Source organism: Macaca fascicularis, chromosome 11 (assembly GCF_037993035.2).
Source record: "Macaca fascicularis isolate 582-1 chromosome 11, T2T-MFA8v1.1".
Taxonomy (NCBI): Eukaryota; Metazoa; Chordata; class Mammalia; order Primates; family Cercopithecidae; genus Macaca; species Macaca fascicularis.
This window is the reverse complement of record NC_088385.1, coordinates 72344852-72370470: the sequence shown is the minus strand read 5'-3', so window position 1 is coordinate 72370470 and position 25619 is coordinate 72344852. Positions and strand designations below refer to the sequence as shown.

Sequence of the window (25619 nt, the reverse complement as noted above, 5' to 3'; positions counted from 1 at the left end):
AGCAAGTTCCTTAACCTGCTATATAGCATTATTATCTGTAAAATGAGGATCATACCTCTTGGGTTGTTGTCAGGACTAATGAGGTGACATACACTGTACCTGGCATACTAAATGGTGGATCCAGGACATGACTCTGCCGTGTTAGTCATATAATGGGGACCCAATTTCTAGTTTGTGGTTACTTCAGGCTTCTTCTTCTTCTCCCTCTTCCTCTTCCTCTTCCTCCTCCTCTTCCTCCTCCTCTTCTTCTTCTTCTTCCTCCTCCTCCTTCTCCTCCTCCTCCTCCTCTTCGGTTGTAAGAGAACCCCCAACCACCATGAAGTGCTGGATTTTTTTTGTTTTAACATTAAGGTAAATTGCCTTGTCTACAAAAGGACAAGGTAGTGCCAATCTCCTCAGATGCCCATGGACCATGGAACAGATTATTTCATGCTGCTGTCAGTCACTCTTGGCCTTGGGCAGACACTGAATCATTGGGGATTAGAATCAAAAAGGACCAGAGAATCATTGCCTTCACTGGTCTTCAAAGTGCATAGCTGGGAAGGGCTCTGTGGAGGTGATTTAGGGACTTTCTAGGGAGCCCAAGGGGCCCTCTAGCATATGTGGTCCCAGACACCTACTTCCCATTTTGCCAGAGGAAACTCCAACAGTATCTGTTTTATATATTGGCCATCTAAGTCAGAGTTTAACAAAAGGGCTCTGCAGCCATGAACATTTGAAAATCATGGATCTGGTCCAACCTTGTAATTTTAGAGTTGACGAAATTTCGAAGTAGAAGACTAAGTGTCTTAACCAACATCACATAACTAGTTAGTGGCAGAGCCAGGAGTAACCCAAGGTCAACTCCCAGTCCTGAACAGTTTTCCTTCTAGCAGGCTGCCTCTTGCTGAAAGATGAAGCTAAAATCGCAGATGTTGCAGGGTCAAGATTAACACCTTGCAAATCAGATGTACAAAAACAGTAGCTTATTTATTTTCTATAACTGATTTAATCTTGCTCTGAAGCTCTCATTTCTACAGATGGTGGAAATAAACTTGCTAAGTTACAGTCTCTTCCAGGGTGAAAAAAAGGGGAAGAGGGCTTACTTTACTCAATTTGATGCTGAAACTCCCTATCAGAGTCTATTCTCTACTTTCTATAGGTCTCCCCTTCCGTCCTTCTTCCCAAAACGATGTCTAGATAATGGAAAAGTTATGGATCTGTTACTGGAAAGGGGTGTCAATCCAGACCCCAAGATAAGGTTCTTGGACCTCTGGGCAAGAGAGAATTCAGGGTGAGTCCGTACAGTAAAGTGAAAGCAAGTTTATTCAGAAAGTGAAGGAACAAAAGAATGGCTACTCTATAGCCAGAGCAGTGGTATAAGCGGCTCAATTGAGTATACTTATAGTTATTTCTCGATTATTTGTAAACAAGGGGTGGATTATTCATGAGTTTTCCAGGAAAGGGTCAGAGATTTCCCGAAACTGAAGGTCCCTCCCCTTTTTAGATTATGTAGGATAAATTCCGAATGTTACCATGGCATTCGTAAACTGTCCTGGTGCTGGTGAGAGTGTCTTTTAGCAAGCTAGTGCATTATAATTAATGTATAATGAATAATGAAGATGACCAGAGGTCACTTTCATCGCCATCTTGGTTTTGGTGGGATTTGACTGGCTTCTTTACCACATCCTGTTTTATCAGCAGGGTCTTTGTGACCAGTGTCTTATGCCAACCTCCTATCTCATCCTGTGACTAAGAATGCCTGACCTCCTGTGAATGCAGCCCAGTAGGTCTCAGCCTTATTTTACCCAGCCCCTATTCAAGATGGAGTTACTCTGGTTCAAATGCCTCTGTCATGTTCTCATGGAGGCAGGAGGAGGGCTGTATAAACTTGTAGGTTGTGTTTCTCTGCAGGTTGCTGCTGCTGTGCAGCTGAGGTACAACCCCTCTTGTTCTCTGGATATCAGCCTCTGTTCTCCCTACATGCACTGTGTAAGTGTCTGCAGCTGGTGTAATTTGTGGTCTGTTCTCTCAGCATGGGCAATCTATGGTGATAGCTCCCATGGAGCTAGGCCATCTCTCCCTGGGAAAATTCTAGCCAGGGTACTGGTGCCATGGGAAGGCCATCTTCAGAACAGAACTGGCTGCTCTTTAGGGAAGCTTCTCTTTATCAGGCACCTAAACGACTGAAAATTAACTAGAATGCTATACATTCTTTCCTTAACATTTTCTTGAAGTAGAAAATTAAAAGCAGACACGTAATTACTTTGAAAAGTAAGTCTTCCTGTTAAAGACAGCAGAGTAAAACCACTTACGCCATTCCCCTTTCTAAAAATCCAATGAAAACAATAAATGGAACAAAAATAGAAGGAAAAAAAAATCTCCCCATCATGAATGAAATGAGGAAACAGCTATAATCCCAAACCACAAACTCTGAAGGATACCTGCCACATATTGTGAGCATGGATGAAGATAAGGGAGACCCTTAATGCTGACAAATGCTTCTTTGAATCTCAAACAGGATATATATTTATCTAAAATTAAGTGAAGTAAGCTAGAAAAGTCAAGCCAATTGTTCCTTGATTAGAGAGAAGGGAATGAATAAGACCAGGGGAGAACAGAGACTGTCCTTAGACATATACTGAGTTTGGGATGCTACAGATTATTCTCTTTCTCCTTTGTACTTTTCTGAAATTTTTGAGTTTTTTTTTTCATAAATACTTTTTGCTGAAATAATAGTCATTCTAATAATCAGTAAAAGCTAAACAACCACCCTCCACCCCCACCAAAAAAAATAACAACTGGTTTTGTTAACTCTGCAAAAGGGTTAAAGGATAATAGCTACACTGGAAATCTTAGAGAAGGACAGCCTTTATTATAAAACCCTAATAGGCTATAGAGTATAAAAAGATAAATCAGACCAGAGTCTGGAAGAAGGGGGAAGAATAAATTGAAGTCCAAATTGTTCTGCATTTAAATATGGGCTCAAGTAGTAGGACTTGACTGAGTTTATTACTCCCAACAGTCAAACAGAAAGAGAAGGAGCAAGGAAACCAAGAAACAGTGGAATTAGGCTGGGAGTGGAGGAAGTACTAGAACTTGGGTTGGCAGAATTCATCTTTGTAGTTCAAGAAGTCTGAAGTTTTACAGTTATTTGCATCACCTGGATAGAAGACTTTCTTGGCTTTCTAAGCTTTCTGTCACATCCATAAAGATCTTGTTTTAATTTACTTGTTTGTTTACTTTATTTCTTTATTTCATGAGGCTGAATAGAAATGAAGGAAACCAAAGGAATGATACAGTACTTGTGGGTAGGAAATGACAACAGAAGTCTGAGCTCTGAATCAGAGCTAATTAGGGAAGCCATGAGCTCCTCCCATCTTCACCCCCAACCTACCCCTTCCCTGTTCCAAACTCCTTCCCTACACCTGCAAAGGGGTTTGAGCCACTTGAATCTGCACTTCAGCTGACCTCTAGATTAACTGCACTATAAGCTTTAGGTTGGGAAGGAGAAGGACAGAGCTGTTTTGACTGAGTCCAGGTAAAGGTCATTGCAAGGAGCAGGGAAGAAGAGGCAGTGCAGGGAGATCAACATGGCTTCTGTTCACAGGTGACCACTCTCCATTTGAGGCCACCTGTATCCTATCTACCCACCCACTCTCACCATTTCTAGACCACTTCTCTTCGCCCAGTTCATCAATCAGAAGTAAAAACAAACAAACAAATCCAACAGGTGAGAAAGAGGATAACACAATGATTCTTAATGGTATTTGGAGACCTTCAAGGTCTCAGTCCTTGCTAACACACCTGAGCAATGTTTTAAGTCCAGAACACACTCCTTCTCATTTTGAGGTCTTTGTTCTGAAAAATCTTCTGTCTTAAATAGTAAGGGTAATGCTAATTGTTTAAAAAAAAAAAAAAACAACTATTACTACTCAAAGCCCAAAGCTCAAAGACAAGCTGTCTCCCAATACCCACTCCCAATTATACAAACGTAAAGAAAAAATGGGATAACCAAGATTTTGTTTTAAACTTTCAGTTTAAAACATAGACTCAGCATTCCTGAATGAGTAGCAAATAGCAAACCTTGCTGAATAGGGATAGCAATGACACTTACTTGGTTGGTGATTCTAGAAGCTGCTCTCTGGGATGATCTTCTTGTTAATGATCCCCTATGGATTCACCTTTGATGGGCAATAAAGAATTGCTTTCTTGAGGGACACACAGCTTCTGCAGACCTCTTCATGCTAGTGTGGGTCTAGAGGCCTGGAATTTGTTTTAAAAATAAAAATTATAGGCTATTTTCAGGCAGGCTTGAGGTGTCTTTGACAATGTGGTTTCCTAAAAATCTTAGTTGGCTTCTGTTCTATTTGCTTCCTATCAACTGTATGTGTGTAGACACAGTCAAAGATGCTGTGTGTAGACACAGTCAAAGATGCTGTGTCCACAGTCTTTAAACCTGAAGATTCTTGCCCCTTTACTTCCAACATCACTGATCTATCCTTTTCTAGTTCTTCTTCAACGACTACTTCTTTGAGACAATTTGAAATCGTAGCTTCTCATGGGGAAACACTCCCCTGAACCGGAACTTTTTTAATAGGTTCAAGGTTTCTTGCAGAGAATCCTTAAATAATGGGAGAAAGTCCAGTGGGCATGCCTTGCAAAATAATAACAATAATGATAACAATAATAATGGGAGAAGGACTTCAGGTCTTTCTGGTTAAGGTTGCTACTTTGAAGTCATTATTTCTGCTGCTTTGGTGCAGATAAAGAAGCAGTTGGCTTTGTCAGTGTTTCAATGCTCCACGTCATGGAGCTTCTCTCCATATTGGGTTGTGGCCACAGTCAAATAGCACCTGCCTTAGGAAGGCAGCACTGGAATGTTGTACCATATGTAGTACTTTGTACATAACAAAATACACTTTGCCTTCTGTCTTCCTGCCTGCATTGAGCCCAATTCTGCATTTGTTATTCTTATAGATTTTAGATTGACCTTACTTTCATGGACCAAATTTATTAGTCTCTTTTCTTTCTTCCTTTTTTCCCCCTTTAGTTGCAAACTATAGAAACCATTTGGGTTGGTTTGAGCATAAAAGGAAATTACTGAGAGTTATTAGGAGCTCGGTGATTCATTGGGAGGTCTGGCAAAAAAAGAAGCTCAAGGCTAAGCTCATAGGAACACAGCCTGGCATCTCACCCAGAAGAGGATTGATGAGGATTCTACTGCCTCCACAGCTCCTGCCATCATCTTCATCTGCACCATAGATGCTCAGAACCCAGTCTGTGTCCACATGTTGCTGACTTCCTAATCAGAGCTTCATGTGGGTGTATTTGGTTGGTAGAACATAGGTCCCAGACCTAATCCCTGGGAGCTGCAAGGGATGCCGGGAATTTCTGCCCTGGAAAAATAAAACTCACAATGTGGGAAACAAAGAAAATGTACAGCAGGGGTTTAACAGAATGACAGGTATCTGCTAAAGAGAACATTGATGAAAAAAAAATTTTTTTAATAATAAAAAGCACAGCAATTTTCCCTTTAGAGCCCCAGAAAGATTCAGGCCTTAGAGGCACTAAGTACTATAGAAAATGAGGCTGAAGCATGGGGCTGAAACTTGGTTTGGCTGAAGGTCTGCAGAAGGTGGAGCAGTTTAACCTCTAGGTTCCCTCATCCACCCCCATGCAGCCAGACAATTATCCCTCCACCCTTCTCTTTTCCTTCCCTCTTCGTTTAGAAAACTAGAAGTTTATTCTCTGGAGAAGTTCCAGGCTCAGTGACACCAGGTCAAAGTGCTGAACCGACAACAATTAGATTAAGTTAAAATCTGCTTGATAAGTGTACAAGTAATCTATTCTCAAAACCTAAGAGATGTCTTCAGTTATCTCTAACTATATGCCAGCAGTAGGCCTTCTAGGAAACTGTACTATGATTCTAGGAAACTTGGTTGTGGGCTGGGGAAGGACAATAAAGAGGATTGTATGATCATCTGCTTCTGTTACTGGAAAGGGGTCCCGATCCAGACCCCAAGAGAGGGTTCTTGGATCTTGTGCAAGAAAGAATTCAGGAGTCCATAAAGTGAAAGCAAGTTTATTAGAGAAGTGAAGAAACAAAAAGATGGCTATTCCATAGACAGAGCAGCACTGAGGGCTGCTGGATGGCCATTTTTATGGTTATTTCTTGATCATAAGCTAAACAAGGGATAGATTATTCATATGCTTTCTGGAAAAGGGGAGGTTCCCAAAACTGCGGGTTCCTCCCCTTTCTAGACCATATAGGGTAACTTGGATGTTGCTATGGCATTTGTAAACTGTCATGGCACTGGTGGGAATGTTTATTAGCCTGCTAATGCATCATAACTAACGTATAATGAGCAATGAGGATGACCAGAGGTCACTTTCATCACCATCTTGGTTTTGGCCGGCTTCTTTATGGCATCCTGTTTTATCACCAGGGTCTTTATGACATGTATCTTGTGATACCAATCCTGCTGACCTCCTATCTCATCCTGTGACTAAGAATGTCTAACCTCCTGGGAATGCAGCCCAGCAGGTCTCGTTCTCATTTTTACCCAGCCCCTACTCAAGATGGAGTCGCTCTGGTTTGAACGCCTCTGACATTTCCACTCTCAAGGAATGGTGTTTTTATTCTCTTCTCCCCAAAATGTACTTGTGGTCGTTCCCACTGTTCCATTCCACAGCATTTTAGGAGGTTCTCAAGAGCGTCCTAAACAAGCAGAGGAGAATGGTAAGCCTTACCCAGTCCTAGTTTAAGAAATGAGTGAAATGAGGTCTGAGTTATTTCACAGGTGAGCTAGACATCCTCGAAATAAAGAGCCAGAGTATCAGGCAAATCATCTAACAGCTAAAATGAGCTGACTTCTATTCCTAACTAAAGTTTATATTCCCGTGGTACAGTTGGCTTTCCCAGGCTCTCGGCGTCCATGCTGTCTCGGCGCTATCTCGCAGCCTGACGCCACGCGCCATCTGCTGGCCTTGAGCTGTATAGCTCTAGAGTAACTTCAGAGGCCACGAGGGAACAAAGAGCACTCGCCTCCTTCAAAGGAGCTCCCACAGGCCCTCCGTTTGCTTCAAGTGTAGGACTGAGCAAGTCCAGACCACTACCTTAACAGGTATGAGGAAAATGAAGACTCTCCTATTTTGGCACGTATCTCAAAATTGTCATCATTCACTCAAAGTTCATAACCACAGAGACCTTCCTACTTATTTTCTCAGGTGTTTTGAAGTTTTGACATGGGAAGAAAATAGCGCTTCTAAAAACATAAACTAGACTAATTCAGAGTGCTCTAATTTTGACACCGACCCTACTCTCAAAGCACATGGCATCTTCTTTAAGGAGTTGTGAATCTTAGATTCTATACCAGCCTAAGTGTTGCTAGACTGCATTCCATCAACTATCTTACCTGGCTTCCAGTCTTTGTTCCCAATTGTTTATAAACCAACCAACCAACCAATAAAAGATTATCTCACAACGCACACACCCATATTTGATCTAATAATCCAGTAAAATGAGTGCCAGAAAAATAATACAAATATCCTTGTATATTAAGAAATACGTTTAAACTAGTCTGGCCACTATTTGCAAGTTGTAGCACCAAATGCAAAAACAAAACCAAAAACGTACAAATAATGTTTTCATGGCTCCTATAGTCAATCTACATGCAAGGGCCTGGAATTCCAAAAGCCAAGCCCATCAGTCTGGAATGGAGAAAATTTCTGAGTCTTGCTCAGTCAAGTCACACTTGCACATTGGCTGCTGTGAAACCAAAATAACCAATTGATTCTTTCTCTTACATTTTGTACAGTGGAATAAGAGCTATTAATTTATTAAGCAATTGGCTTGGAACCTTCCCTGACCACTCTTTGCAAAGAGAGAGAGGTCTGGAAGACTTGTGGGGAGTGAGGAAGTGATGGTACCTGATATTTTCCAATTTTCTGCAGGTCATTGATGGAAACTTTGACCAGTATCTTTGTTCCTCCCTCAACATATGGCCATCCTAAAAGTTAAGGCATAGATTTCAAATTCTCGAGTCAGTTTTTGTATTTAGGTCTCCAAGTACAGAGAGAAACTGGCAGACAGGGTTGGAGAAGTATTGAGAACTAATTTGGATACCCTGAAAGCTGAGTTCTAGACCCAGTGTTGCCAGCAATGAGCCAAGAGACCTTTCACGAGTTAATTTACCTTTCCATGTTTCAATTTTCTAATTCCTGCCCTTATTCCCTTCTCGCCACTCCGAGCCCCTTCCCCTTTCCTGACTGGGTAATAGGACAGGGAGCCGGAGAGGGTCTGTGAAGCTTCCTCCTTAACGTCCTAGAGTAATGGGTCTCAGTCTTCACTGCACAGTCAAGTCCCATGGTGCGTTTTTCAAACTTACATACCTGGCCCTTCCCTCTGCTGAATTCTGGTCTGCCCATAATTGCTCCCTCCTTTCTCTTTGTTTTCCTTTCTCCCTTCCTTGTTTCCTTTTCTATACCTTTCTGTCTCTGTTAGAACTTCCTTTTCCTGGTATCTAGCCAATCTCCTCATCCTGTTTTACTTTACTGTCCTAAGATGCTGTCTTCTTATGCCTATGTGTACTTTCTTTAAAAAAAAAAAAAATGTTTAAAAATCATTGTGTGTTTGAGTGGCTGGGCTCACTGAAAAAATGTTGGAATATATTGTAAAGCACATAATGATGATGATGATGATGATGAGCTATGGTTTATTGAGCACTCTCTTTTTGCCAGGCAATGTTGAAAGTCGCTTCACATGTATTCGTTCATATAACACTGTGTCAACCCCATGAGGTAGGGACTATTATTATTTCTATCTTGCAGGTAATGAAACTGAGGCACAGAGAAGTAACATAAAAACAAAAGCTAAAAATTACCGATAATGCCATGCTGAGAATTCAAAACCACCCAGCATCCCTATTTCTGAATGAATGGTATGCCTCTTCCTTCATGCATACATTTATTCATTCAAAAACCACTTATGCCACAACTCTGCATTGCCCTGGGGCCAGTTGTGGGGATCAAAGGACCCTTTCCAATAACTGCATTTGAAATGTGGCCTTTTGTCACTGAAGGCAGAAGGAACTTCTGGTCAGTGGAAGGAGAACTAAGATAAAATTCACCACTATCCTACATCCCTACTCCCATATCCAGCCATATGACAGAAATTCAAAAAAGAACTCAAGCTCTTGCCAAGAATGGGCTGTCCAGTGATGGCAGCAACTGTAACACACACACACACACACACACACACACACACACACACACTGCATGTTTAATCATGGAAAAATGCTTATGACGTATTAAAGGAGAAAAGAAGTCAACAAGTCAGAAGGTGCAGTATAACAGCAGACATTATAAAAAGGCCCAGGATCAGGGGGTGGGGAAGTGCAGGGGCAAATGTATCGAAAAATAATTTTTTTAAAAAATGAGTGATTCTGCCTAAGGAAAGTTGATAGATTTTCTTTTTTTTTTTTTTTTTTAAATTACCTGAATTTCTGCAGTGAAGATGCATTACTCATGTGTTTAGGAAAAAATAGTTAATCATGTTATCTTGTAAAAAATGTTGCACAAATTGTTTAAGAGTTAATGTCAACAAATTATATTCAGGTGAAATTCAGAGTTTCTGATTATATTTTAAAAGGGAAGAAAACTAATATTTATTGGCTAAGCTTATTTTATTTATTTATTTTTTTTTTAGACAGTCTCAGTCACCCAGGCTGGAATACAGGGGCATGATCTTGGCTCACTGCAACCTCCACCTCCTGGGCTCAAGCGATTCTTCTGCCTCAGCCTCCTGAGTAACTGGGATTACAGGCACCCACCACTAAGATCAGCTAATTTTTTTGTATTAAATATTTTTAGTAGAGACAGCATTTCCCCATGCTGGCCAGGCTGGTCTCGAAATCGTGACTTCAAGTGATCTGACCACCTGGCCTCCTAAAGTGCTGGAATTACAGGCGTGAGCCACCCCACCCAACCTGACTAAGCATTTTCTCCTGCATTAATTTTATGCAAGTTTCAGGGCAATCTTGTACAATTGTTTCGGGGACAGCAAGTAATGTGCCCAAGGTCACTTGCCTGAAAAGGGTCAGAATGCCCAATTCCAGCCAACTCCCAAATTCAGACTCTGTTCTCCAGACCAACAGTGTTTCACCATTTTATTTTCTAATCTGAGCATAATATGCTTTCATCTGTAACAGTGGCTTTTTAAAGTAATAATGGAGGCTAAAGGGTGTGGAGGGAGGCAGGAGGTACATCTAAGGGTCAGCCGAAGGCCCCCAGGTGATCCAGATCTGCTTACTCTGCCCCCAGCCTCTCCAAGAGTGTAGTATCATCAGAGTACTGATGGCCTGCAAGTTTGACAACTTGATTTCCAGGGTACTGAGAAGGCCCATCATGCCAGCAAAATACCTCCCCAGAGACACCCTTTGGCTCAAGGTTCTTTGTGCAAATGTCTATGAACATAAAAATGCCTTAAACCACATCACTCCTGAATATAAATAAGTTTGTCAACTTATCTCTGAAGTAGTGAAAGAGAATGACTATTGAACATCCAGAGGAAGGCAGATACCACGAAAGGCAAGAAGGACATTGAAAAGCTACTAGAATCTACATGTCCTTCTTCACAGTCCTGCCAATGGCTGGACTTGATTATAATATTTAGGTTTCGATGTTTATATCCTGTCAAGGGAAAGTAGAATATCACATTCTATCAAGTCACTTGAAAAGAACCACTGATTTACAACTCCAAGGCACTAACAGTGTGTTTGATTTAAAGGAGTGTGTCTATGTAACTGGAATAAACACACCACACTCCAGAAAGTCTGCAGATAGCTTCTCTCTGAGTAAATGGCAGAGAAGAACTAAGACATGTTTATATTCCTTCCCTTCCCTAAGGGTTATCAGGGCCTTTTTCATCACGTTGGATGGAAAACAAATGATCAAAAGATGGATGACCCCACGTCCTTTCCATATCTCCTTCTTGGTATGCCGAAAGTCTTTCCAGCAACGCAGGGCAAGCTAATTATTTTCTTCTAATCAATCAGCTATTTTAATGATGTGTGACACTCCAGATCTATCAGTACCATTAAGATAATGCCTGTTCTGTTAGGCAGCAGCCAGTTTATAGACAACTCACTAGCCAACCTGGACCTTTGAAAACTCTAAACTCATGTTCATCTGGGTATATACTCCAAGGCCTCAAAGGAAAATCAGACCCGGAGGCAGTATCTGGGCGGCCGTGACTCAAGGATTATTACTAAATGCAGGACTGCTCCAAAGGCCTCCCTCAGAATTTGAAGTTCCCACAGGTTCCACTGAATTTTTTCTTGGCCTTCAGGAGAAGTAGTTGTTTTTATTATTTTTTCAATTTATCCCTGAGCATAGGTAGGCGTTGCCTTCCATTCCACAGAACCTCAGAAACTGTTGTGCGAACAGTTGCTTTTCAGCAGCGTGCAAAGAGATAGAAAGATCTGGAATGTTGCTGGGGTATCCCAGTCCTCTCCTTGGGAAGAGGGATGAAATGGACAGGAGAACATGAGGGTCCTTGGGAAGCAGGTCAAGAGAGATAATGTTAAAAAAAAAAAAAAAAAAGTTGGGAAGTCTGGCAGAAATGTGGACCTAAGTTAATTAAAAGACATTCAGTTGTGATGCTCACATTGCCTTCAAAGACGAAGAGCTTTCCTCTTGGACTCTGTGCCTGGCGGGGAACAGTGCCTCATTTTCAAGGGCCCGAGTTCCCAACCATGGGGGAAACAGAATCCAGTGGTGGCCACTGGGGGAAGGAAGCGTGGTGAAAATGGACCTGGCAGGCTGTATGCCGCTGCTGCTCCTCCTTCTCCTCCTCCTCACTTTCTCTGCTGCTTGAGCACCTCTAACTGTCCCACACGATCAGCTGGTGAGCTCACAGGTCTCTGTCTCACTGGCTGACAGTGGCCCTGATGAAATGTTTCACCTGAAGACTTCACATCCGTCTCCCATTAGGTAGTAATTGCACTAGGGCCGTAGGGAGGGGGGCACTGGTCTGCTCGGCCACCACTGGAAGCAGCTTTTGTTCCGGATGGTTTCAGCTTGAAAATCTGCCCGAAGAATGCTTTCCTTTCAAAGGATTGGGAAACCCTATTTCGGCCTGGGTACAAGCTGCCTTCACTTCTGAGTGGGGCAGGCAGTGGGGAGGGAGCATCCCATCCTTCCTGTTCATAGACCATCCTTTGTTCAGCAAGAGGAACCAAGGGCAGACATCGCCGCCAAGGAGTGGCCAGCTTTCCCTGGGCCCTTCTCTATGACATATATAAAATCTGTAGGCTCCCCATGCATGTGTATATCATGTGAATATCATATTCTGCACTAGGGCTAAAGATGGAAAGAGGAATAAGATAAGCTTTTTGTCCTCAGAGAATTCACAGTGAAAGGGAAGGAGTACAGGAAGATACACACATAATTACAAAACAGAGGTCTATGTGATAGTGTGAAGACACAAAAAAGAGAATATAAGAGAAGCTTTCACAGAAGGAGAAAGGGTGGTGTTGGTTCTGGAAGTGGAATGAGTAGGAATTTGGAGATCAGCCAAGGGTAAAAGGGAGCCCAGATAGAAGCAACTGCATGTGGAAAAGTAGGGAGGCGTGAGGAAGTTATGCCCTATGCAATCACCCCTGCTCTCTGTAAGAAAAATTAAGGAGAAAGTCAAACTTGTATATATTCCTTTAATATTTTTTTACATCATCCTAAGTTTCAAGTGCAAGGGTGTGGTGAGTAACCATAGATTTATCCTACCTGGATCTTGCAGTTTATTCCAAGAGACAGACAAACAAATAAACAGGTGCATGCATTACAGCTCAGGACAGGTGCTTTGAAGTAGGCAACCAGAGTTCTGTAATAGATAACAGAGGAGGATTTGCCCAAGTCAGGATGCTAGTGAGGCCTCTTGGAGTCGAGGGGAAGAATCAGCCATTGAAGAGCCTTCCAGTCTAAAGAAACAGCCTATGCTATGGTCCTGAGGCAGAAAGAAGTTTGGAAAATTTGAGGGAATAAGAAAAGGCCAGTGTGGATGGAGGTATAGGGAAAGAGGTTACATATAGGAGATGCCTTTGATGAGATGTTAGGGACCAGATCGTGAAGGGACTTCTAGGTCAAGGCAAAGGGTCTGGGGTTTCTTCCAAGTGCAAAGAGAAGACATGGAATAGTTTTAAACAGGAAAGAGACATAATCTGAATTTATCTGGGAAAAAAAAAAAACTGCTGGCTTTTGTATGGAGAATGCATTTGAGGAAACCTAGAGAAAAATTAGATCAATAAAGAGGACTTTGCCTGTACCCCAGGTGGCTCCGCCAAAGGTAGCAGCAGTGGAAATTGAAGAAATGAATGGGTTTATGATATTAATTTGTCATTCTGGTTCTGTTTCTGGTGTCACAATACTTTCTCTTTTTTGGATGTCATAATTTAAACCCCTCAGAGAATAACACATCACTTATCTTTATTCTTCTACAGTAACAAGTACTTGACATGTGTCCTTGGTCTAGAAAAGAAGGAGGAGCCACAGATGGCTGAGGTGAAGGCTCCAGCTCAATGGCCTGTCATTACAAGAGGCTGTTGGAGCTTCTGATCTTCTTTGCCTGTCTCTATGCCCAACTCTGTCTAGAGTGTGCACCTCGGTATGGTTTTAAAAAACAGCATGGAGAAAGAGAAGTTGAGGTCAGTCTTTCTCCTCCAATCACAAAATATCCATTAAAAGCCATTCCCTCCATAGAGCCTTTTCTTGCTTCCTGAGATCGCATAGAGGATTCTCCTGGGACCAGCTTGCTCCAGGCATTTCTGCAGGTGGTCAGAGCTGGACTGGACTGTTACATTGTCTTCTCTCCATCCTTGACCTTGAAGCCTTTCAGATTATCCTCCGAGCACTGCTCCAAAAGCCCAAGAGTGCATACAGAAGGGAATCAAAAACGCTCAGGGTCGTTTATAATGTATAATCTAGCGCCTTCAAAAACTCTCGAGGGAAGCCTCAGTCATCTTCAGGTTCCTAACTCACTCCTAAGAAAGTCTCCACACAACCTCCCCTTTTGATAAATATAAAGATTTAATTTATGTCATGTGCTTTTTGATCCAACTTCATTAATCTTTCATTATACTTTGCAATAAATGGAAGACAATTGTGCGTGTGTATGTATGTGTGATCTTCAGTATACAGAAAACATTAGCGGTTATAAAGCACTTTCCCATACATTTTCTCATTTAGTCCTTGCTACAACCCCATTTTACAGATTAAAAAATGACTCTTAGAGAGACAAAATTATTTGGTTATCGGCATACAACTTATAAATTCCAAGAAAGTAGAGGCTGTGTCTGCATTGTTCTTCATTATATCTCCAGAGTCTGGTACAGTGTCTGACACATAGTAGACATTTGATAAGTATTTGTTGAGATAATTAATTAATGAATTAATGATGCCTTGACACATCTGGGATTAAAATTTTTAATTCTAACCTCTCTATCCACCATGTATTTATTCCCTCTGATAAAACAGTGGGTCTACCTACAGAACTCAGAATAAATGAATTATTCAACTCTGTCTTGTTTTTTAGAAACATTTTTGTGTTATACACATCAAATCCATGCCCTGTATTAGTAACTCTACCCATTTAGTAATTTGTAGATTGAACAAGGCCAGGCAGAGAGGAATTCCCAGCCCATGGGTGTCTCACTGTGCTCTGGCTCCATGTCCCTTTGTGGCTCTATACATCCCTTCTCTCAACTCCAAACCGAAAAATATGCCTGTGTGCTCACACAGTTTTCAACACCATTTTATGGAGTGCACAGTCAGACTCCCTGCATAAGTTCAGGATTGTCTTTGGGGGCTTTTATTGCCAAAATTGGTGTTTTAATGCATAGTTAGAGGCCAGGTTCAGTGGCTTATGTCTATAATCCCAGTGCTTTGGGAGGCCAAGGTGGGAAGATTACTTGAGCCCAGGAGTTTGAGACCAGCTTGGGCAACATAGTGAGACCTGTCTCTACAAAAAAAAAAATAGCTGGGCATGGTGATGTACACCTACAGTCCCAGCTTCTCGGGGGGCTGAGGCAGGAGGATCACTTGAGCCCAGGAGATCAAGGCTGCAGTGAACTGTGATCACACCACAGCTCTCCAGCCTTAATGACAGAATGAGACTTTGTCTCAAAAAAAAAAAAGAAAACATAGTAAGGGCCTCTGATAAACTATATGTCACCATAATGTTCATAGCCATTGCTAGGTTTCCAAAAGGAAGAAAGAAAGGAAGGAGAGACGGATTCACAAAAAGTGGTGCTCTTCATTGCATCAATAGGGGAACAGACAGGTCACCCTTCTACTCAAGAAACCTCAGAGCAGCCTGCTGCTTAGTTGACTAGTTTTTTCATTTATTTCTGTAGAATGAGAGAAGGTTGATTGTACATTAAATCCTTGCTGACCTGTGGCTAGGAGCTGAGTAGGCTGACACATCTCATCAAGTCTTGGTTATTCATGTAAATATGATCTACTTAATGATTGATTTATCCTCAGAGAATTTTGAGTCCCAGGCCATTTTTTTCTTGCCCCTTTCCTCCACTAATATTCTTGGTAAATAAAAATAGAGTGGTTTTATAAACACTCTTTTAATAAACCCCAGAAACTGAGCCAAGACTAGCATCTACAATCCCACTTTCGGGAACAGGCCCCCTTTCCTCAGATCATTATTCCTTGTGAAAATACCACATTCAGTTAAACAGACTTGCTGGTGTGGTCAAATAAAATGGTAAAACACAAAATAAAAAACCTTTTGTATGTAGGAATGAATGAAGTAAAATAATTCTCCTGCCAGCTCAAATACATCTAAACATCTCTGGAGTTCCATGACCTTCAAAATAAAGATGAATTTGTGAAGATTAGCAGTGACAGCCATGGGAAGGAGAGAAGGATAGCAGAGCCCAGCCAAGCCTTTAATGAGGAAAAAAGAATTCAACCATTGAGAAGTCAGAGGCCCCAAATCCTGCATATAGCAACTGAATATAATATAAGCTTCCCATATCCTGCTTGTTACCACTGTGCCCTCACTTTAGAAAGGCCATATTTCTAAAACAGAATGAAAATCTTATGCTATCCATATATAAAACATATTTTTCAAATTATGAAAGAAAATATATGACACACATATAACATAATAAAATACGTTTAACAAAATTATGTATATTAAAATATGTGTTAATATATACCTATATATAGGACGCATATATAACCTAATAAAATACATTTAACAAAATTATATCTATTAAAATATATGTTAACATATGCCTATATATATAATATATTAACAAAAAAGTTTAATATGTAGGCAAGCTGAAAGTAAGATTATGATGGCAAACATATATTTAATGCTTGCTATGTGTCAGGCACCATCCTCAGTATTTCGCCTATATTAACTTATTTGATCCCCACAACTCCATGAGAAAGTTATTGTCACAGTTTTATAGCTGAGAAAACTAAGGCATGGAGAGATTCAGCAACTTCCCCAAAGTTATACAGCTAGTAAGTGGCAGAGCTGTTTATTTTAATTCCAAGTGGTCAGAATCTAGATTCTACGCTTTTAATCATTACTCAAAGAGCTCAAAACGGAAGTTGAAAATAAAATTTCTTACAGACATGTTGGAAGTGGAATACTCCTAGGGCTTAGGGAAGTATCAGCTATGCAGGACTTATGTTGAAAGCACTATGTGTGCTGTAAAGCTAGATCCTAAATTCTGCCTAAATCTAGGTGCTGGGAAGTTCTGTCTTGATAAAACACTAGGAAAACTCTATCCACCAGGTCAGGTATGTGGAACTGCAGAAGAGGGGAAAGTCACTTATGAGAAACAGAAATCCCAAGACCACCCTGTCCAATGGCAGGTTCCAAATTAATGCTACCTATATAATACAAGAATGAGAAATTAACATAAAAACTGGTCCACAAGCAAACTTTGTACCTCTTCAAAGAGATGCCCCCTATGAAAAATAACTCTCCCTGAAGATAAGCTCACAAGTACATAATAAACTTCCATGAAAGACTGAGCAAATGCACAAGAATAGAAATAGTTGAGAAATCTGAAAGAGATTTTTAATATGCATTTAAAAAATATTCATGAGAAAAAGAAAGAAATGTGCAAAAGTTCTTGGGAAAAAAAAGTGAGAATTTTTTTTTAATGGCAAATATAGGTTCTAGTAATGAAAAATATAGTCACTAAAAATACTTTAGAGCCTGAATATATGAGTGAAACAGCAAAGTGACCTCCTAACATTTACCTCTAATTTACTAATTTTCCCTCAGGGAAACAATTTTCAAAAAGATAAAGACATTAAGCATATAAAAGAGAAGATAAAAAGACATGGAGATACAATGAACAACCCAACATGTGGGCAAGAGGTATTATTTGAAGACAATGGTAGAAATATTTTCAAAATTAAAGAAAATTATAAATCCTTAAGTTGAAAAAGAACATGGAATCCAAAAATGATAATTAAGCACAAATCTGAACCTAAACACATATCATTGAAACCACACTACGTGAAAATAAAGATAAATTTACCAGAAAGAAAAGACAAATTACCTTTAAAGCAAAGATAATTAGATTATTAACAGATGACTTCTCATAAGCAACAATGGATTCCAGAAGACAATGGAATAATATCTTCTCTGTGCTTATGGGATACGATTATTATTTTAGCTTTTTATATCCTGTTAAAGTTTCACTCTTAAATGATACAAAAATAAAGATATGTTCAGACTTCCAAAAACTAAAAATGTTTACTACTAAGGCCTTCATGGAAAGAAATACCAAAGGATATACTTTAGCAGGAGCAAAATTTAACCCAGAAAAAACAAACGAAGTGCAAGAAGCATTGATGAAAAAAGAAACATATGGAGAAATTTAGGTTAGTATTGTTGGTGGAAATGCAATGCCCTGTCGGCAATAATACAGATGAGGGAGAGTCACTTTGGTATTAAGAAGTCCTGAGGTACTTGTCTAATTCAGAGGAAAACTTCACTGGCAAACTTCACACTGAAAATTATGTCATAAATGTAATGGTAAAATACACTAATTGAATGCAATAGTATTTTCTAGTCTGTTAACCAATCATTTCTGAATCCCTTGAGATATTTTTTTAAAATATGGATTTCCAGTCCCCCTAGATGGTTCTCATTAAGTGTATTTTGAGTAGGCCTCTGCTTCTGTATTTTTTACTCCACACCCCACACCCACTAATTTTGCTGAACAGTCATTGTTGACAGACGAGGTCAGTGGGGCACACCATCTGGATTCTTCCTCCTTGGGTCTCCAAGATGGAGGGGCAAGCTGTAAGCCAGAACACACTGTAGAAACCAGTGTGCCATAAGGAGAAGCTCCCTGGGCAAGTGTCCTGAGTTTGAAATGGGGAAGGTCTCTTTATTCTCCCTGGCATGTAATGTTTTTTCAGGTGATAGGTTTAAGGAGGTAATTTAGTAGATCCCAATAATCGGAAACAAATTATTTTGAAGTGACGATTTAAATTGGGTATTGGCAGGAATTAAATATTTAGGCATAATGAGTATAATTGAGTATCAGGAAGTGTTTTTTACAATGATGTAATAACTGTTGGCATTCTGTGTGTAATAGCAGGAAGGTTTAAGTGTTTGAAGTGTTTGAACAGCCACTGCTTGTGAGAAAGTGCTTTTAGAAAACATGTAAAAGTTATTAGCTCCCTTTTTAGCCTTGAAAATACAGCTTGGGTCTGACTAAAATTTGATGTCACTTCCTGGATCCTTGAGTAAAAGTCTCATGACCTATTTATGAAGAATTTCAACTGGTGGGGCCCAACTTCCCCAAACTCAGCAATAGATGCCCTACATATGAAGAGGCATGCAAGGCCTATATGAAAAGCAAATCCACCTCTTTTTTTATACTGGTATACTGAATTTGGGAGATTTTTTTTTTAAGTGTGTAGTGTGTTATATTAAAACCCTCCCTCTTTATTTGAAGACCTCGGAGTATGGAGCAGTTGGGATTTAGAAACCATGACCTTTACCTATAGGGTTGAGCATACCTAGTGTTGGATTAGAGAAGAATGATCCCTCAGTTCTTCCCATTGTAGGCAACCCTAAAAAAGCAAAGTCCTGCCAATTCAACCACAATGTATTGCTATTACTACTGTGAGTGTTTCTGCTCTCATTAGACTCTGAACACCTCAAGAGTGGGAGATTGGTCTTGTTAATCAGAGAAGCTCCAGGTCTAGCCTAGTACCTGGCACATGGTGAGTACCCAATAAATTTATGTTTTTGAGTGAGAGTGAATGAATGAAGCCCCGGGGTCAATGTGCTTATTGTTATCTCAGAAAAAAAAAAAAAATTTATTTCCTCTCCTCTTTAATAATCCTCTGCCCTATGTAGCTTGGGCTAGCTCAGGACTTGGTTCATACAGATCTGTGCTTTCCAATATGGTAGCCACATTTGGCTATTTATATTTAAATGAATTAAAATTAAATAAAATTTCAGTTCCTCATCACACTAAACACAGTTTAAGGGCTCATAGCCACATATAACTAATGGCTACTGTATCCAACGGCATAGCTATAGAACTATGCAAAAGGTCTATTAGATAGGGCTAGTAGAACTCCTAACTGAAACCCCTAGAGCTCTTCAGCCATCTCTGAATCTACCAGTTATTAATTTTATGACTGGGTGAACCACTCAATTTCATATGCACAAGCTGTTCCCTCTGCCTGAAGCACTCTTCCCTCCTGTGGTATCCTAGTTAATTACTTATCATCTTTTAAGTCTCAGCCCAATCATTATATCCTCAGCTAGGTCAAGGCCTTTCATAGTACCTTGTCCAATTCCTTGTCAAGGTTGACATTTTATTTATTTTTATGTGACTACTTGATTAATATCTGTCTCTCGGGCCAAATTGTTAGACTTGGAAGGACAGGAGCACGTCTGGTTTTTTCCAGAATGGTATCTCCAGTGCCTAGCAGAGTAAGTGGCATGTAGTGAAGGCACAATATTTATTGTAGAAATCAATGAATAAGCCATCACTGTCTTTACCACAGCCACTGCAAGTGATTGATGCTCTGCTGGACTGATGCTCAGCTGAGACACTCAGGTAAGGCCACATATTTTTCACTGGATCATCCTTTCAATTGCTCTCAATGTTCATTACCTTTCCTTTTTGCTTATGTTAAATATTCCCAACAGCACTCCTGCTGGTTCACCAGCATGGTTAAGACTTTCAAAGTGAATAAATTGACTGTGCCAATTGAACATTCACAAAGTTGGAGATGAGCACAGCATTCCATTTAGGCTTTGAAATAGGCACTATTAACCTTTATATACAGAAGCCACTCATCCAAACTCTTCATCAAGTCAGAAACCTGATACTGATACCTTGAATGGTTTTCTGGAAACTCCCTACTTCCAGGGTTTAACATCCAGCCCCACTCTCAGGATTATGTATGGGAAGTTAGAAAACATATACGTCAATGCTCACAAATTCTATTAATAGCCACATTTCTTCCAAGTGCCCCAGAGGTTTGCAACTGTCTGAGCATTCCTGAACATCATCCTAAGTCTCTTGTTTTAATGGAAACTAGAGGAAATGGGGATAGTTCCAGCTGAATGTCCCCTGAAGTGCTCAGGTCTGCACATACCACAACCACTGAGTACAGGCAGACCAAAACAGCAACAGAAAGGGCCGCCTACTTGAGCTCCTGTGAGCCTTCACGTCTGAGTTCATGTAGCTCTCACTCAGAAACGGAAGTGGAAAACCAAATAAAGTCAACTCCATGGAGGTCCTGGGGACTTAACACTGAGCAGCCACACGAATACCAGAGTGATGCATCATGATTCATGTTATTACAATAAATGCCTAAGAAAGAAATAAGGATTTGGCACTTAGTATAAAGCATTGGCAAGACAGCTCAAAGTTTTCTGCCTGCTGTAAAGTATAGCCTGGGACATTTTCATTCATTGAGCAATATGCATTAGCAATGTTATCTATGGTAGTAAAGGAGTTACTCATAAAGCTTTATTAAGTGATGTCAAGACTCCTTCCTCCCCGTGTTCTTTTCTTCTCTGGGAGAGGCTTTAGAAAAGACATTAAGTTTTTATTTCTTTTCCCAGTGTGTCTACACCAGCCTGATATTAGAGGATGAAACACATAGCTAAAGGATTAACAATCTAGAAATCACCTTTTCCAAAGTGACTCAGTTTGGGAAAGAAGTGCTGGGAAAAGCAAAACAGGTACTCTCTTGATTTAATTCTGTTCCTATTTACAGAATAGGCTCTATAAAGGACAGAAACAAGTCATATCAGAGAGCATTCTTTACAGCAAACATTTAGGGAATAATGGGGAAAAAACAGACTCCAGCTGGTTCTCTAGGCCTTCATGAGCATGGGAAAGGGTGTGATGCCTCACCAGAAAAGGGTTTTTTTTCTCACTTAGAAAAACGAAATAATTAAACTTGCATCTCCATGGTGGCTCAGCTGGCTGGTGGTGGTCCAGCAAACACATCCATGCTGGTTCACTTTGTGATGGACACATCATTGCTGGCAAATCAACTGTGTGATGACTTGTGTCACTCTTCAAGGTGGCTGAAATACATAGGGAAGGTGTAGGCTATTTATCTTATACACAGAGTGAACACCTCTCTGATGGATGGCCTTATGGTATGGATTCTTGGTTTAGAATCAAAGACTTGAAAGGGATCTTGGGAAAAATTCGCCTTCTTTTCTCCCTGCTAATGTGAGAGTTGCCTAGACAGCATCTCCCACAGTTTTGCAGATCTACATTCTCAATCAACAGGAGTCAGAGGAGAGATCAAGGAGAAGAGGAACACATTTGGAGAGCAATGACTGTCCAGAGCAAAGAAAGGCCTTCCACCTTCTCTCCCCAGGGTTCCCCACTTCCTCACTGTCTCGCCTGCCTTTAGGTTTTTGCATATGGGATTCTTTCTAATTAAGACCCACTCCACCTCCAATTCATCAACATCCTTGCCTGGCTAATTCCTACTTTCCTTGTAGGCCATCCCTTCTGCCAAGAAACCCTCTCTGACTTTGCAAGATTAGTTCAGGTGCTGCCACTCCTCTGGCTCCTCCCACTAGGGTGACCAACTGTCTGTTTGCTTGGGACAGAGGGACTTCCTGGAATGTGGGCTTTTAGTGTTAAAATCAAGATAGTCCTGGACAAATCAGAACAGTCACCCCACCTCCCGTGCTCCCTGTGCTTACCTTCCTCAGACTTAGTATCTGCCAGTTTGCTTTTAGCACTGTAGACTGTCACTTTCCTGAGGGCAAGGATGGTGCCATTCATCTCTGTTATCCTGCTAGCAAAGGTCTAACACATGAACAAGTAACCAAAAGCCACAACTGCAATAGCTCCTCAGTGCTAGATAAATGAATGAGTGAATGTAAAATCCACATCTTTTTTTCCAAGAGGTCTCTCATTCCTGCTTCTTGCCTTTGCGGTCCTTCCTTAAATGCAGGCATGGTTCCTAAGATGTGCTGCGGTACCTCCCCAGCCAGCACCTAGAACAGCTCATGTGTGCTTGCCAGAGGCTCCTGCATACAAATAAGGCACTCTTCTTCCCTGCTCCCACTCATCATTTACCCTTAGTTACTAGTATAAGACTAAGGCCTAGGAAACATTTTTATTATTGTTCATTTCTTTGGCTACCAATAATTGAGAGTGTATGTGTCAAGGACTATGCTAGGTCCTGTCATTCATTTTTAGATATACCATTTTCCAAATAAGGACTCTGTAGCTCAGAGACATTAAACAAGTTGCTTAAGGTCCCAGTGTAATGGAACATATGGTTACAGGTGACCGGGGCTAGAACCCAAGCCAAAAACGTGACTCCAAGCTTATGCTTTTAGCCACTATCCTCTGTGGCCAGATGCTTCCTGTAGCGTTGTGGGGAGTCAGTCTAGGGAAGACTTTGCTGTCCAGTCCACAGCACGGTAAATTGAGGCAAGGGAAACACAGGGCCTGTTTCTTCATCCCTTGCCCATTACTCAGACTGAGCTTGGCCCCTTTTGGTTGAAAGGAAGCATGGTTCAGAAGAGTGTACCGGCCGGGCGCGGTGGCTCACGCCTGTAATCCCAGCACTTTGAGAGGCCGAGGCGAGCGGATCACAAGGTAAGGGATCAAAACCATCCTGGCTAACACGGTGAAACCCCGTCTCTACTAAAAATGCAAAAAAATTAGCCGGGCGAGGTGGCGGGCGCCTGTAGTCCCAGCTACTCGGGAGCCTGAGGCAGGAGAATGGCGTGAACCCGGGAGGCGGAGCTTGCAGTGAGCCGAGATCGCGCCACCGCACTCCAGCCTGGGCGACAGAGCGAGACTCCGTCTCAAAAAAAAGAAGAAGAAGAAGAAGAAGAAGAAGAAGAAGAAGAAGAAGAAGAAGGAGAAGAAGAAGGAGAAGGAGAAGGAGAAGGAGAAGGAGAAGGAGAAGGAGAAGGAGAAGGAGAAGGAGAAGGAGAAGGAGAAGGAGAAGGAGAAGGAGAAGGAGAAGGAGAAGGAGAAGGAGAAGGAGAAGGAGAAGGAGAAGGAGAAGGAGAAGGAGAAGGAGAAGGAGAAGGAGAAGGAGAAGGAGAAGGAACTTCAGGGAAGCCTGACACAGAGGTCTTTTGAGAGAACTGAATAAACAGCTGATAAAACAGGAAGGCTCTCAACCCTTTTATCTGATGATAACTGCGAAGCTGCGATGGAGCGAGGGTAGTCCTCCTGTTCAAGGTAGCAAAGTCAGACAGTGGCACCGACAGGCCTGCAGCCCTAATCCCCTGACTTCCTGCCCATGTTTTCCCCCTACCTTCTACCCCCATTCCACGACTATAAAAAACACACAAGGCTCTCTTTACCACATTCCTCAGGTTTTAAAGCCACTGCTCCCGCTGTCCTGCCTCTCCACTCCTAATGCTTTTTTCTTTCTTTTTAACATTTGAGGAAGAAAATGTTATGGCTAACTGCATTTGAATTCCACAATGTCACTGTAACATGTAATAAATACCTTTTATTATTTATTACCAAAATGCTTAGGGGCTGTGGAAGACTAAAGGCTATTCTGTTCTTTCTGATGCAGCTCTAACAAGTTTATTCCAGTTACTTGGGGGAGGGGGCACAGCGGGCTCGGTAATTTAATCTTCTCAATGCCACAGGCCATGTCTCCGTGATTTTGCTAGAATTGTATGTGACTGGAAGATTTGTTTTAGCTCCATCTTTGCAGCCTTGAGGATGGCAGATTCTCAAAAACACCTATCCAGCCCAGCAGCACCACCTGAATGAGCAAGGGTGGAACCCAATGAGCAAGAGTCTGGGTCGCTCCAGAATCTACAGCAATCAGACAATTCCGTTTCAGGGTAAGGGCTGCAGAAAGCACTGCACATTCAGAGTTAGCCGGGCAAACTAACTTTGGCGATATTTTTGGCACTTTTAAAAACTGTGGCTAAAACGACCCAGAGACTATGAGCCCTCCACATCCCACTCCCATAGCCTTTCATACCTGCAACCCAGGAATTTTACTTGCACTAAAAAGGCATCTTCCAAGAGGACCTATGAACTTAAAACAAATGCTGTTTAATTTGCCATTCATTAGGGGTGTATCTGGATTGATTTATTGCGCCCTTCTGACCCTATGTCTTTGGAACAGCATTCCTTCACGATTACACAGGGAAAGGACCCAGGCAGGACTTCCAAGGATAAGCGTAGAAGGCCACAATGATACTTCAGATTGCTGTGTATCGGGTAGCCGGAAGGAAATGCTTCGCCCAATTCAACGTAGAATGCACATGAGCCAAAAACTGTTTATAAATTTTTTGACCCAGGTTTCTCGAGCCTTTCCTAAGGGATGTGGCCAGTACAGACCACTATTATCCAGATTATGGGCTTTTGAGTACTTCCACATTCAGGATATTCTGAGAATGTCTAACCACACACAATTGATCACAGAAATTGCAATCCCTTTTGATCCCGAGGAAGGAGGAAGTGAGCTCTTCCTGGTAACTACCCAGCAGCAGCAGAGAGAGGAGGGGGAGGGAAAGAGAGAGAGAAAGAGAGAGAGAGAGAGAGAGAGAGAGACAGAGACAGAGAGAGAGAGAGAGAAAGGCGTGGTGGGGGGGTGGTGTGGTGGTGTGGGGAGGGAGAAATGCACCAGGGAGAAAATAAATTTCTACTGGCAGCTCAATAGGCCAGTGGTAATCAGAAAATGAGAAAAACCTTGTAAAGCTCTCAGACGAGCCAGGCTACAACAATTGCCCTTTAGAAATGAGATCAACGGCCTCTCTTGTGGGTGGCACAAGTATAATTACAGCAATTAAGAGAAAAGACTACAGTCTTTTTTTTTTTTTTTTTTTTTTTTTTGCTCTTAATGTATAAACAAGCAATTCCGGCACTTGTAAGCCAAAAAGAATTGGTACATGGCTTAATTCTATCTACTACTGTGACTCTCCTTGCTTTAACTGGCTTCCAGGAAAATTTCATGAGCCTTTGTGGTAGTGGTTTAGTTAAATACACACATTTACCTGGAGGCAGGCTGTGGGAGGAGAGCAGAGTGCTTTCACTGACTATCCAACTCCCTGCAGACCAGTTAGCCCCCAGGCTGCCCAACCAGAGTCCGTGAGGCTGGGA

The 25619-nt window shown here is 41.4% G+C and overlaps 1 long non-coding RNA gene across 3 annotated transcripts in view; it reads left to right on the top strand.

Annotated features, from left to right (window-relative positions):
* The window catches only part of LOC135966261 (uncharacterized), a 169670-nt gene that overhangs the window by 75473 nt on the left and 68578 nt on the right, over positions 1-25619 (top strand). Inside the window, exon 4 of one of the 3 annotated variants that reach the window (XR_010579484.1) lies at positions 19177-19254. The exons of 1 other annotated variant lie outside the window; for it this stretch is intronic. This is a non-coding gene — a long non-coding RNA (uncharacterized lncRNA). Of the gene's footprint in view, positions 1-5032; positions 5963-19176; positions 19255-25619 lie in introns of those variants that run through there. One more of the 3 variants, XR_010579485.1, reaches the window with a different exon arrangement.